This window comes from Molothrus aeneus, chromosome 5 (genome assembly GCF_037042795.1).
Source record: "Molothrus aeneus isolate 106 chromosome 5, BPBGC_Maene_1.0, whole genome shotgun sequence".
NCBI lineage: Eukaryota > Metazoa > Chordata > Aves > Passeriformes > Icteridae > Molothrus > Molothrus aeneus.
The window spans coordinates 26,178,935-26,194,042 of record NC_089650.1 but is presented as its reverse complement, the minus strand read 5'-3'; the positions used below and the strand labels follow the sequence as shown (position 1 = coordinate 26,194,042).

Sequence of the window (15,108 nt, the reverse complement as noted above, 5' to 3'; positions counted from 1 at the left end):
CAGATTATTATATCAGGTCTGTCCACTTTCACCTGTCAAGGCCCAGGCTATTTCCTCCCAAGACAAAACTATGTAAAAGCTAGAATTTTGTACAGTTATTATTTGCTTCTCCCTGAATTTTTAGGATCTTTTAGATCCTATTCAGAGGATGGTTGGGATTTGAGCTCTACAAGTTACACTCCTCTGCATCTGTAGGGTCATCACACAAAATGTGAACCCCCATCAACAGCCTGTGATGGCTGGGGAGGCCTCTGGAGCTTCTCAGCTTTTCTCCAGGGCTGTACCCCAGCAAGGCTTACTCTAAATCTCTGCTCTCACTGAATCCTCCCTTGAAGATGCCAAATGAAGTTTTGCTATGGTCTTTAGTATGCCCTCCTTCTCAAATGTCTTCTTGTCTGTTCTTTCTGTGTGATACTACTAGGAACATCTGCTTCCTCCACAAGGATTTCTGAAATTCTCTGAGCTGAGCTGACACAGGGACAGATCCCAAGAGCTGTTCCCCCACGGCAGCATGCTTCCATCAAGTGACCACATTCATCAAGCAATGCACCAGGGGGGCAAGATTCTGTCTCAAAATAAATCCCATTTTCTTTCCATATATCAAAGGATATTTTTAAGACCTAGAGCTGATGGCAATACTTTTTCCAACAATGGCAGCCCAAGAAACAAAAAGCTACTTATCCAGTGCTAGGCAAAGATGCTGAAAGAAAACTATTATCATACATTATTTTACATCACCTTTGCTCCCAGCTAGAGTCAAACATGAAGTCTTGTAATGCATGGGTTTTAGTATCATTACACAATCAATTACTAGTTGGTGCCTTTTTACCCCTCTTACCCCTGCCTCCCAAGTGTTTGCTCACAGCAGAGGTTGGTTCCACTTTCCAGAAGCTAAGGAAGGCAGTGGTGGGAGAGCAGAGGACCTGCTGTCCAGCAATATGTCATGTAGTGTCATGGAGGGGCATGTAGGAAAGCTCTCTGTTCAGAATGAATGAGAAAGATTATTTAGGAGAAATAACAGAAAAAAATGATAACAACAAACATGCTTCAATCACTCACTACTAGAAAGGTCCCCACATGTCTTACTCCTCATCCTCCATGGAGGCCCTGTAGCTTCTTTTGCTTTTGTGGAGGAATGAACAAGTGCCTAGTTCAATTAAATAAGTTGGATGCAAAAATAGAATACAGCCGTATTATCCTCATATAACAGACATACAAACATAGAAAGACTGATTTAAGAGGGTATAGACTGTCTTAACTATGGCATCCTGCATCAGTTGAAAACTTTATCATTTGGTATTGATAATAATCTTTCACCCTAGTATTTTTTATGCAGTTAATACACAAGTGTGCCAATCAGTATATCTGTCTACATTTAAAATAGCTACAGATACATTTTTTCCCACATCACATTGAAAACATTTTACTTATTCACTTTTCTCTGCCTTTGGCAATTCCAAGTAAACAAGACAATTTATTTCTTACCTCAGACCCATTCATTCGCTTTCCAGGAAGCTGTCAAGAACCTTCCAATTTACTCTTACTAATTTTTTTTTCCTTATTTCACTGTTCTGTTGATATAGTCCTATGCTCATAAACCAGGGTGAAGTGCTGTATACACAGCATGTCCAACACCACTACAGAGCTAAGACAAATTGGGGGGATGGGCTTCCTCCTGCCCAGAAGCTGTTTTGCTCTATCCCCTGCCACAAGTCAGTTGCCCACCACAAATCCTTCTCTTAGTTGAATTTTGAGTAAAGTTCAGGCCAAATCCATCTGCAAAACAGTGATTTTTAGAATAATATAAAACTAAGAAATCTACCATTTTTCCAAATTATAGCTATACTAGGAAGATGTGAGGAATAAGATGCAGAAGGCTCCTACAATTATCTAAAAATCTACTAAAGTCTTTCTGGGCTTGCCACAGCACACAGGCTGTGAGTCACAACTCCCAAGGCTTCCACTTAACAACAAAAAGGGAGAAATGATCAATGACATTTTTCTCAGTGAGTGATTAAGACTGCTTTTAACAATGCAGTCATGCATGCTATGTACTAAAAGGGATGATTCATTAGTTACTTGGAAGAGAAGCATCTTCTTTTCTCAGTTCAGAGGCCAGAGATGAGCTAGTGCCCTATGAACAGGCTGACTAGCATGTACAAAGAGAGGAAATACTGGCTGCTTTTGTCCCTGTCTCCACATCTGCAGAGCTCTTCTCACTAGGGCAAGAAAGAAATTGGGGAATTTTGTACTCAGAAGTGGCATTGTTTTAGACATGCTTTGCATGAGTCTGACACCAGAACTGCTGGCAGCTACTGGCAGCTCCCTCCTCTGCCCTTCAGTCACAGGTGTCTGCCCCCAGCCCAAAGCATGATCTTCATGGCCCCACTGAGCAGCCCAAACAGACATACCAACTGCTCTGCACACCACATTCTGATGTTGCTTTGGCACATACATGAAAAATTAGTTTGTCCTGATTTTTGTGGCAATTGTCTCTGCTGAAATAAAATGAACACTTACATGCAGAACTGGCAAAGAGGCCAATGACAATAATGACTTTTTATTCAACCCCATTGTTGCTGAAATGAATTTTAAACCAACTCCTCCCTTTCCATCATACTAAGTTAGCTAATGCTAATCTTCCTTTGAAGATGAGCTCATGCATACAGTAACAAATGCATCACTCCCAAGCCTTGTTAGGTTTGGGTAGCTCCGCATTGTAAGGCATTCTTTGCAACACCCTGGTGGTGCAATACTGTAGTGTGATAGTGTGGTGGCATCTAAAAAGTAATGCTAGGTTGTCTTATTGTCTTCTTCCTGTGAGGAGAAATGATGTTGCCAGAGACTGTATGCAAAACATTTCTAACAAGCAGAAACTGACGTTGTTTTATTTTAATCACAACAATTGTTTATTTTATGGGCAAGTACAAAGCTATTTTTTTCCCCCTGATAAGACTGATCAAAATTGTCACATAAAAGATCTACATTTCTTTGCCCCTTTCTTGGGGTCTGAATATCAGATACAAGCATAATTTGTGTGCTTCTTACTGCAGACTTTTAATAATCATCTGGACACACTGTACTCAGAAAACTGGCAGGGATTCCAGATTGGTGTATGTGACAGACCTCTGGCACCAGCCTAGAGATGGTCAGTATCTGCAATGCTAATATACATACAATGCCCTTGCATCCAAACAACAATCACACTATTCCTAAGTACACTTGTATCCTGGATTTTATCAATCCCATTGAAACTCTGCTTCACTCATCCCTAGGCTAAATCTTTACCTAAATGTTTCTCTCTCTGGTTTGGCTTAGCCTTTCTTTTGACCTAATCCTGATTACCCTTTTTTGCCTTTCACTGCTCTTCTCCTCTGTCACAGGTTGCCTCCTTGGCAGCCAGCACCAGCTATTTAACCAAAACCATTCATCTCCCTTACTCATGCCTCTGTTTTCTTCAAGAGGTCAGGGTGGGATGAAAGGAGATGCAGCCTCCACATGCCAGGGCAACCCTGACCCACATGAAAAAGTTAGCAGATCTGAGGGGTGGAAAAGAAATCCCTGTCAGGACTTCCCTCCCCAAACACACTTGAGCAATATCCTGCCCTGAACATGGCCTACCCTCAACTCTCCTGTGTGCATTAGTATTTAATACCATCCTTTTGTTATCTGAATTCCTTTTTATTTCACCTTGTCAAGTGCAGAGTATACTTCCCATAGTATTGGGAATAGAAAAAGAGTCTCTCTAAGTGCCTGTCTAGCTGAGTTCCTGATAAAAAGACTTCAGGGATTTTGGTTAAATTATTCATTATGTGAGTGTGCTTAAAGCCTTGGCTACATAAATTCCATGCAATTCAGTTCCAAACATACAACTTTAAAGAAATATTTTACTCCTGAAATAAGTGTTTTGGGAAAAAAAAAGGGGGGGGGGGTTGGTTGGTTTGTTGTTTTTTTTTTTTTTTTTAGTTCAAAAAGATGGTATTTTGATCTAAAGCAAGGATCATTTTTGTGGTTTTCAAAGCCAAAAAATGTCTCTTGAAAACGAAACAATTGACTTGAAACACGGACGGGGTTCTTTTCATTAAATAGTGGAATACATTGACCAAAAGAAGGATCTTCTATAAAAAAATTCTCATCTTCAGTCAAAAAGTTTAAATCTCATGAATAAATGCACAGCACATATTAGAACACCAAATGGAATCATCTTCATTAGACAGATATATATATGTATATAACCACTGAAGAGCAATGTGTTTCACATAAAACCAGAGCATTATTAATTCCATATGTGAGGTGTTATGTAACTTAAATTATTTTCTCTTTCACCATTATGCTTCAGCTTTCACCAGAAACTTCAAAGACAAATAAAACATTAGTCATTTAACTGGTGATATATAATACTCCCATTTGTCATCTCTGGCAAGGTTCTGCTTTTAAACTTAAGTTAAAGCAATTAATTTGTGTCCTATGAGACATAAGAACCTAAACTTCATTGCAGCAGATCTCTGATAATGCTGAACATAGAGCAAGGTCAGACCTTGGGAAGGAAAACTGAGCACAGTGTTGAATGACTGCTACAATTATTTTTTTTTCCTGTAACTCCTGAAATCTTGTATGCTACTCTGCTGACACTTCCTTGGAAATAGCTGCATCATTTTAGCTAAAACATTTCCTGCCTTCTCCCCTCAGCAACCCACAAGAAACAGCCAGAGGCATTTATTTAGCATTGAAAACATCTGAACAATATATTCACATTTCAGAAAGTATGGAAGAATTGAAAACAGTATAATTTAGTGGAAAGAGCTGGGTCGTTTTTTCCTAGGAGCTATTACCCATGCTCTGCATAATGGAAATGTTGCTATTTTTTTTTATCAGTAACTCACTGCCTTGTCACGCTGCCACTCTGTAGAATGGTTAATATATAACTCACCAATGTGTCAGTTTTTCCCTAAAGTGTTACTTCAGGCAGTGCAGGGGAATTCCCTTTGATATCTGTGCCAGAGCAAAGGTACAGTGGCAGCTGTAGTTATACAAAAGGGGGACTCAGCTGCAAGGACAGCTTGGGAACGTCTGTCTCCCATCCCTGCCTTGCCTCCGGCTGCTTCTTCACACTCCTGCTTCTCTGCAACTCTTTTTAGGTTTGTGCTGTAAATCAGGTCACTGAGCTGATCCAAATTACAAGTAGGCTTTTTGTTTACAGAGTTGTTCTTAATACAGGTTGCTTTTCTTACCAGAACAATGCCAGAAATTGCAGTGCTGCTGCAGCTGAGGAGGCAAAGTCCTGGGACAGAGAGGAGGGAAAGGAAGTTGGGATAGAGGACTCTGGGGAGGGAGCGTGCCTGAGTTCATGGAACTGCAGGCTCAGATGGTGTCTCTCCAATTAGTAAGGGTAAGATGCAGTCAGGAGGTTGTTGTCATAAACCATTAACAAAGAGCAAGTTCACACAAAAGGATCATGCACCTGCTCTAAAAAAAGACTAAAATTAAACAGTAAACCAGCTCCATAAGTGACTTTTGCAGCAAAAGTAGCTATATACATGGGTGTTAGAGAATGTGTGTGTGGGCATATGTACATATACATGCATGTGCATACACAGACAGATGCATATTCACACCCATTTACACACACAAAAACCATCTCTAAATTTAAAATAAATGCAAAATACATCTCACTTCAGCGTTTTTGACAGTCTTCAAAAGCGTGCAGCTCTGTTCCCCTGGATGGCTGGTTCATGAAAGCAATAACCAGAGAAGCCTATAGAGGGAGCAGGCCGCCTTCTTTTCCTCAGCAAGAGGAGTTTACAGCCTTAAGTGATGATCCTGGGAGAAAGGAAATAGAAAGGTAGAGGAGGAAAATGTCTTAAAAAGCAGAGCCCTACGCAAGGGCCAGAGCAGTTGCCCTGCAAACAGGGGGAGCAGCACCAGAGCTGCCTCTCAGGGCTTGGGCAGGAGAGCTGCAGGTTCACACCTACCATCTTCCTCCTCCCTCTTCATTGTGTGCACACTTTGTGCCCTACAGGGAGTCAGGAATTTCTTAGTTTTTCCCCCGGTCTCTCTCCCAGCATTTCAGCAGCTTCTCTGCACATTGCAGGATGGAGATTTGTTTGCCTGGAAGTTGAGTAGAATTTCATCTTCCAACACCTACAGACAAAGTAATAGAGTAGTGCCCAGAAGAAAAGGAAAGATGCAATCAGAAAAGCCTGGCATTTCCTGTTGAACAAAAAGAAAAACTGAAAAAAGTCTAACCACGTCACAGACAACATAAGAGAAGCAGTATTAAGCAGAGCCAATTCAGAAGATAGAATATACAGAAATGTCATAGTTAGTTATTGTCAGTAGAGGCTATGTGACTGAACTGAACATTATGTGTATATTTGAATTCACATGTGCATAGACAAAAATGTTTAAGTCTTTAAGCCATGTTTACCTGTACTGAAGGTCCAGAAAGCTGGTAGTTATTTGTATGGCTGTAAAGCCCAGAAGGCCCATACTAGACAGGTTTGTGTTTGCTGAGCATGACACAAATCTGTACCAAAAACCTCTACCTTACTGTGTTTATTATAGTCCAAAAAAACAGAGGATAGATCTTCTTCTTTTTCTAACAGATAGAGAGCTGTGGTGAAAAAGAAAGTTTAACAGAAACTGGGTGTTAATTAAACCAACCTAGTTTCAGTCTTAGAGACCAAAGGACTAGCAGGTAAAAACACCTGTTCAGAGCTTGATCGACCAGTACATGCATTCCTAAATTAAAAATAACAATCAGAAATAAAAAACAGAGCACAAAACACACATGCATTATTCACCATGTTGCACCTGTGAGTTCTTGTAGAAAGACTAGCCACCAGAGTGTATCAGATAACTTATCTTTTGGTAAAAGTCTAAGGATGGCTATAAAGTATGCAATATTTATACATAAAAAATTGTACTAAAAGCTTTCCCTCCCATGCACTTAGGTCTAATAATACTTTAGTGTGTTTCTCCCAGGGAGCAAGAGCAGGTCTTAGCACTGCAACATAAATAGTTAAGCACAAGCCATGCAGCAGTAAAAGAGAAAAGGAGTACACCATGCCCTTCAATTCCAAGGCAATGCAGCATGAGAAATATAATGAAATAAAATAAAAGGATACTATTACTTTTTCTCATAATATGGTTCATCATTTGACTTTTATTACAGGTTTGCTGCAGCTTTCTTTTTTGGGTTTGTTTTTTTTTTCTTTCCATCATTAGAGAAAGGCCATTTGAGGAATATACTCTGCACAGTGATGTGATTCAGCAAGTTTCTGGAAAACAACAACACAGCTCTCTTTTTGGTGTACTAATGAAACACAACTGGCACTAATTTTCATTGAATTGAGCCTAACTGAAAGCAGGCAATGTACCATGTTAGCTAAAGCTCAGTGGTCTTAGATCACAATATTATTTTTCATGGGTTTTTATTCATTATGTACTGAACATAACCTGCTGCTAAATCAGGCCAATGATAACAAATAGATTACCGTGCAAGCTGTTATGTTACCAAGAACAGCTCAGTAAATACATTTGCCTTTTTATCCAAATTCTAGATAGCTTCTGTCCATACCAGCATGTGAGACCATTGTTTCTGAACATCTCCTAAGGGCATGTCCACAGAAAGGCCGTCCAGCAGCTCCACAAAGGCAGAGTGCCCTGTCACGAGCTTGCCATGTCAACATTTTTTCCATGAGGACACTAAATGCTACTCAGACACACAATATAATTTTACATATTTGGTATTCTTTACCAGTAGTGCTCCAAGTCTGGGAAATTAAATCAAGATCAAAAAGAGCTATAAAATCCCCCACAGTCACACACAGAGGAAGAATTTAGGAAGCCTTATGCTTCATGGGTGTGTTTCCATTAAAAATATCTGAATAAAGATATTGTCACCTATCTAGTCCGATAGAGAAGTCCTGTCTCCAGGCAGGCATGATGTGGTAGCAGCCATGGCAAGCAGTGAGTGCCTGAGCTGGGCTGTGCTGCATGTCCTGCCTTAGGGCACATGCTGCTTTTTCTCCAAGCAACATGTGGAGTGACAGGCAGCATGTGTCCCATGTACCACCAGGATCATTCCTGCCTAGAGCCACAGAGAAGCTGCCACTGGAGCTCTGCAGCCCACAGTGAGTGCAGCTGGGTCCCACACCCTCTGTGAACCTACCTGAAGATGAAAAGTGCTGCCTGAGCGCCCACCCTTATTGTTCCTGGCAGAGCTGCATGGGGACATTGGCACCCAGGAGTTGTGGGCTTGGCTAACCACCAACCAGCACAGAGTCCCTACTCTTAGAAGCACCAAGCAGTGTTCCCCAAACATATTGTCATTTGCAAAAGAAAGAGTCATTTTGACAACAAAGTCCCCCAGTGACTAAGTGGCCATGGTGCTGCTGGCACTAAAGAGCTGGCAGAATTTCTACCATGAGTATTTCTATCAGGCTATTGTATATCAGCTCTAAAAACTTGCTCTGGGATGATATTTGGAAAACAAGACCCAGCAAGATAATCCTTTTTTAAACACATTATCCTATTTGAGTAATCTACAGGTATGTAAATCAAGAAATCTGCAAGTGTAGACCACACTGACACCTTTGCTGATTCTTCTTTGCTGATGCTATGGCCATCATAATAGCCAACACAGGACAAGAAGGAAAGGGGGTTGTTGTGGTCTGCAATATCTTCTCACATTAGTAACCTTCCCTTCCAGCCCCAAACATGTGGCTGTCATTAACTCTTTAAGGCAACATTGTCAAATACATTCGACAAATATTCTGTTAAAAAAAAGAATCATTCAAATAGAAAAAATATGGTGATGAAAATACTCTGTTTAGAGCATTGCTTCATATTGGTGAATAGTTCATTTGCTATTCCTGGGTATTAGAGCTCAGTGCTTTTGTAGTAGATATTTTTAAATAAAGGTTAAAGAACATGTTTGTCCAATGTTACGTACTTGAAATGTCTGTGGAAATAAACAAGCACCTGCTTCTTAGGGCACTACCTATGGTAGGACTTCTAGGTCTTGAAACAAGCAGACAGGCCAAATACACATGGGTTTCACAGATCATTCTCCAGCAAAAATCTGCACTTATGAGCTGACTCCTTATCTCCACTTCAATCAAATGAGCTTATTGTTAAAGTTTTACAAAGCAACCCAGCAGCAAGGTGAAAGATGAAGAGATTACTGAATAATAGATAAGAATATTTTTAGTCAGCTCAGATGTATTCATGTATCTGACAAAGCACCAGGAAGAAAGCCCTCAGAAAGGTGCTGGCTGAATTTCAGCAAAGGCAACCTGTCTGTCAGGGCCCTGCAAAGTCTGGGGTCTTCCCATGAGAGATGGCAAAACAGAGCTGCTGGGGAGGCACCAGCAAAGTCAAGAGAGTCCCACCTCAGGCACTGGGTAACTCTGTGGGGACATAGGCCTATGGTGGTCCTAGCCTGGGGCACTCACAGCTGAGCAGGGCTGTGGGCAGCTGGAGAGTGCCTCTGCTGAAGCATCTGGGGCAGAGACCAACAGCCCCAGGGGCCTGACATGGGACCCTGGGCTGTAGGCAGTGTGGGGGGAGCCCCAGAGGGCTGAGCAAGGCTAGTCAGAAATGGGGGTGCCCTCAGGGCCCTGATATAATTACGCAGAGATGCAACATTAGTACTAAAAAAGTTGTTCATATTTCTGGTCCTGCAATTGATTAACTTTTGCTTCTTTTTCACTCATAGCTTTATAAGCCAACAACCCTGCCCTTAAATTTGCAGCAGCTGGAACTGTAAACCTATTCCAAGGTCATTCTTCCCATCAGATTTCCTACAATGTAGTTAAATGTGGGGGCAACAAAGCATTTGTAATGATCTGGAATGCACCTTCCCCATGCACTCTAAGAAGAAAACTACCAAATTGTCTAATTTCAGCCCTGTTCAGCTTCTTACCCTGCATCCATTACCCAGGGAGAGTCACTGTTCCATTATTATGGTCTGAAGAGACAAAGAGTTTAAAAGATCTTTTTTCACTGTATGAGCCAGCCCTGTCCCTGTTGTCTTTCCCTTCTAATGAAGATCACAGTGTAGCTGACATCTTTGATCCTGAGAGCCTCTGAAGAAGTGAAGGTATAATGACATTATTCACTTAGAAGCTAGGGAGATACTGACTGAAACAGCATCTACTGAAATAAAGTAGCTGTGAATAATGAAGTCACTTGGATATTCAGAACTTCATTCATTAAAAAACATTTCTGAAAGGAACTGGTTCATGTGTCCCTGGAAACACTAACACAAGGCATTCCAGCCTAAACCAACACAAACTTGGCATTTAGTCTGGAATCAAAGTACTTGAACATAGTCCATCCTGCCACAACACTGACTACAGAGCACAAAGCCCTTCTCTTACCTTGTGTACAACTATGAGACTATGCAGCAGTGGGCTAGAAAATCTCTTAAAAGGCAGGTGTAAACAGGGAATACTTATCTCAGCAGTATTCAAGAAACATAGTTCCTCACAATGTAAAGGTATGACAGCCCCCAAAATACTGTACCATGTGAAAAGAACCAAACTTTTGTCTTTTGGACCAGGGACAGTCATAAACTTGCAGCACCATGGAGCTCATTGCTGCTTAATCTACCTTGATTTTTTTGACAGGACATTTTTTATGAACTCCTTGCTCCTTAGATTGCTGTAGGCAACTGAGTTAACATGTCCAAAATTAGCTTGGATGTGTCTAAGTTATACCTTGGGTCCTGTAGAGAAAGAAAAGATACAAACTGGGAGTTGAAACTGCAGCATTGACAGAGTCCAGTATTTTGGACCTCTATCCAGAAAGGCATTTCAGCACACATGTAGCTGTAAGGGTCTGAATAGACTTGGCAACTGCTTTAGCTTAATAATGGTAAAGCATGTTGTGAGTTCTGGGTTGGAAAATGTCTCTGAAGGGTTTTATAAAATGCAATAGAGTCTCAGGAAGCAGGAAACAACATTTATTCAATTTCTCTCCTCTCAACCTGAATGCACTGGAACTGGGATATTTTGGCATAAAACTCAGACATATTTAAGCAAATGTCAGAGGCCATCAAAGGCTCAGCAAAGTCAGTTTTGGTGGGTATGGGCAGGCACAGAGAGGATCTTTCCCAAAGCCACACAAGCCCAAGTGGTAAGTGACAGAAGTCAGGATGAACACCAGCAACATGGAACAAGGAGCCACATCATCTTTCTGTGAGGACTTGACAGGCTATTGTGCCACTGCAGAGTGCAGGGCCCAGAAGAGCACTGCAAGTAGCACAACTTCCTAAGAAAATAGCAGTAAATAAATCTGTGTGCCATGCTCTCCTGGACAAACCAGTTCAAAAGAAACCTACAATAAAGGAGAGAAGAACAGAAGAGCAGGAGAAGAACACCATGCAAGAACCCATCTGTGCACACTCACAAACACACAGAGATACCAGCATATTTATCCAAAACAATTTCACATAGCATCTCACTTCAGATCTTGTGGATTACATGGAGGCACAGGGTCATCTACATGCAGATCATTACTTTTGCAGCCCTTTGGATCTTCTGTTTCCCAGCTCCCTCAAAGTGAAGTTTCAAACAGACCAAAACACTGAAAAGTCTCCCTGCCTGCAGACTGCAACTTTTGGAAATGGCTGTGTCAGCTGATATTCACCCCCTGTAATGACACCATTTGATATTTGAAGCTGTGTTTTCATTTCTGAAGAATAATGCACATGCCTCAACTCCCTTCTCAGATGTGTCATCCCACTTCTATTCCTTTCTTCTTTAAGCTACAGTTTGGTATTCTTTTAAGTGAACATGATTACCAATAAAGCATTCCCCACTTTCTCCCACTCCCACAATTTCTCCCAGATCATCTCTTGTACTGTGCCATCATAAATATTTGTGTGGCTGCATGGTTAACCAGATCAAGGAACTGATCCAGATGAAAAACAGCCCCTGGGAAAAAATGTGCAATTTTTGCAATATAGTTCCCCACAAAGTCATACAAATGCTTATGCTCCAGTTGTAAGAAGGTTTCCATAAGAATAGGGATGACTGACTGAGAAAAGGGAAGAGGAACAATCTGTTTTTTTAAGCAGTTCTTCTGCCCTTAATGTGGTCCCATGGTTTGGCATCTGCTTTCACCAGCATTTGTCCACAGAAAGCCCATAGAAATTCCTGCTTTGGGGAGTAAACATGCAGAGCTATTGAAAATTCCTTCTGAATGCCCAGGGAAAAGTTCTTTGCACAGCAATATCTAACTCTTGCCAGCATTGGTGCCCAAGTCCATAAAGTCCAAAACAGTTGCTTCCATAAGAAGAAGAACATTCTCCTATTAATGACAAGCTAAGGATCCTTTGGAGGCAGCTGTTAGCACTTCAGATGCAAACAGCCTATTTCTCTTTCCCTTAGGATTCAAGGACTGGTGAGACAGAATGCTGCCTGATTACCTATTCCACAGCCCTGTGGTGTAAATGGGAGAGAAGAACATGGAAGCATTACCATTGGATTGCATTTTATCAAAAAGCCTTTTGAAAACAGCTCACCTCCCCATTTAACAGTTTTTATCAAACTAAGCCTTAAACTAGAGACAGAAAGTCCTGACACCAATTCCCTCAGTTTTACTTCTTTTTTGTCTTGTTTTCTTTCTCACAATAAAGTGACAGTTCCCTTGCTGATATTTTTCAGGACCTGTGTGATAATCTTTTGTGCGACACTTGAAAATTGCAGTTAAATCCAAGCTTGCGGGAAAATGAATTTGCACAGAAGGCAAAAATGTTGCCTCCTCCACCTAAAAAAAAAAAAAAAAAAGAGTCCCAAAAATTGTTTTCTCCCCACTAGCCCACTAGTTTGTGGTGTGAGATAGTGGGGATACAAAACCAGCTGATGCCATGAGTGGGAGGACTGACTACAAAGAGAATTTTTATTGTTTCCAGTAACTGTACAATTAACTTAAATTGTGGCTATCTTTTCACCAGGGACTTAACATATTCAGACTAAGGATAGTGTCTAAGTGAACATTACAATTTCCTGGAGAGATTGCAAACCAGTGATCCTCCCTGAAATTGTATATCATTGCTTACCCTTCACTAACCCAAAGCACGAGGGCTGTGTGTTACCATAGGCTAGAGGACTTCCTCCACACAGTGTCTGTGCCATGGCAAGCCTGGGGACAGAACTCTGACACAAATGCTGGCCATATTTAGCATCAGGCACTGAAGATGGGGAAAATGTGCAGAAAGGTAACAGAAAAGGACTGATCTTCATCACATCTACTATTTGGGTAGCTCTGCTAATTTTGATGAAAGCTAAGAGGGACTCAGCTATAGAACTGCGAGGTGAGCATTTTTAGACATTAAAAGTGTTTGAACTCTAGGGAGCCCAGAGAATGTAAAATCTACTGCGGGGCAGAGACTGCTTAAGGAAGTTAGAGGTCTGGTTTTAACACATCCTCAGGAAAGCTGGCAAGAAGAATTGTCTCTGAATTTTTCCACCAACTGCCATCATTCTGTCTCTACTTCTGGTTGTATTCACATGGCTTTTGGAGCTGTGATGGCCTGAGAATGTGACCAAGGCAATATTTGTGAGTTGCAGGCCTTATTTTTATCAAATTAAAGGGACAGGAACCAGACAGATTTTCAGGCACATAAACTCATCTCCATGCTTGGAAGTGTGCCAGAGCTTTTTCTATCTATACCTGTCTAGGAAAATATGACATTCCCCTTCAACACCCCTCTGCTTGCTCTGATGCTCAGCTTTCTCCCTCCCCAGTAAAGCCTCCTCTAACCTTATCTCCATTCTGACAGCACTCCCAGCCTTGTCTGGATGCACTGAGTTTTCATACCCTCATTTCCACCTATCTTCCCATTTTCTCACCCTGCCCCACCACCTCTTCAAGGCCTCATTGAGCCAATCCTCTTGAGATCCCCTACTCTTATTACACTGAGGCCCCTCTGACAGGCCCCTGTCAGGCAGGAGCAGTTCCACAAAACTCAGCCTTCTGCAAGGCAAAGCCACCAGAGAGGTTCCCACCCAACCAGAGCCACTTTTTCTGCCAGGCACTGCCTGATAACTGGATGATGGTGCTGTCCTGCTGCAGCCATCAGGAGTATAAATAACTCTCAGAAATGGAGTTCCCTTCAGCTTTGGTCATTTCAGCAAGAGGGTTCAATCAGCTTCCTGGCACATTGTTGCAGGGACAAAGCCAGCAGGATGAAGCAGGGGTGGGAATGAAAGGCTGAGTATAGGGTGAAGGAGGAAAGTGGTGAGGTGAGCTAGACAAATGCTTAGGGCACCTCTGCCCTGTGGAGAACATCAGGGGCTCAGAAAGGAGCATTCACAGTAGCAAGGAAGCAGCCTGTGTACAACTGGTATTATTTTTCCCTGCATCTCATAATAACATATTATTTTGTGAGTTTTGTCCACAGCTGCTGTGCAGAAAATACAGGAGCATTTTGCAATACTTTTAATGTGGTTGTGTCATAATGTTCTTCAATTCTGCATGAAGTTAAAAGGCACAAGAACAGATTAGGCCCCAGTTGAGTTTGGGGAGAAAAAAAAAGGCGAAGGAAAGAAAATTGCCAAATACTTGCCTCAATAGGCCATCAAGAACTGAAGGGGCAGCCCCCTGCAGACATCCACAGATTAGCAGCACAGCAGGACCCAGCTGATATTGTGCTCCTGCAACTGAAGACAGTCTCTTGAAATGAGGGGGAGGTGAGAGTAGGGCAGGAGAAGGAAGAACTTTTTGCAGTTTACTGCAGAACACTGAATCTCCCCATAGTCAAGCTTGGCTAAGGGCAAAGAGTGGTGAAGAGTAGGAATACCTCAGATAGGAAGAAAGGAGAAAAATAATGTCCCAGCTTTCTGTCTAGCATGGACTGTATAGAGATTTGAGCTGCTGATGAATCAACATGAATCAGACCTATTACACTCCAGACCACAACCATGATGTAAATTGAGGTGATGCAGCAGCTGACTCAGAGGCACCTTGCACATCCTGGGTGAGGCACAGAGCTGGGGACAGCAAGCTATCAGCAATACCCAAATAAACTCATAAAGCCTGAGCAACAGGCCTAAGGTATTTTGCCCTCTCTAGTTCAAATAACCAGTATGTATCATG

General features: G+C 41.7%; 1 long non-coding RNA gene across 1 annotated transcript in view; it reads right to left on the bottom strand.

The window, feature by feature from the left end:
• Positions 1 to 2,541: 2,541 nt before the first annotated feature.
• Positions 2,542 to 15,108, bottom strand: part of LOC136556628 (uncharacterized) — a 119,830-nt gene continuing 107,263 nt past the window's right edge. The window contains exons 4-5 of the long non-coding RNA XR_010783688.1: positions 5,973 to 6,141; positions 2,542 to 5,820 (exon numbers count right to left, since the gene is read on the bottom strand). This is a non-coding gene — a long non-coding RNA (uncharacterized lncRNA). The remainder of the gene's footprint in view (positions 5,821 to 5,972; positions 6,142 to 15,108) is intronic.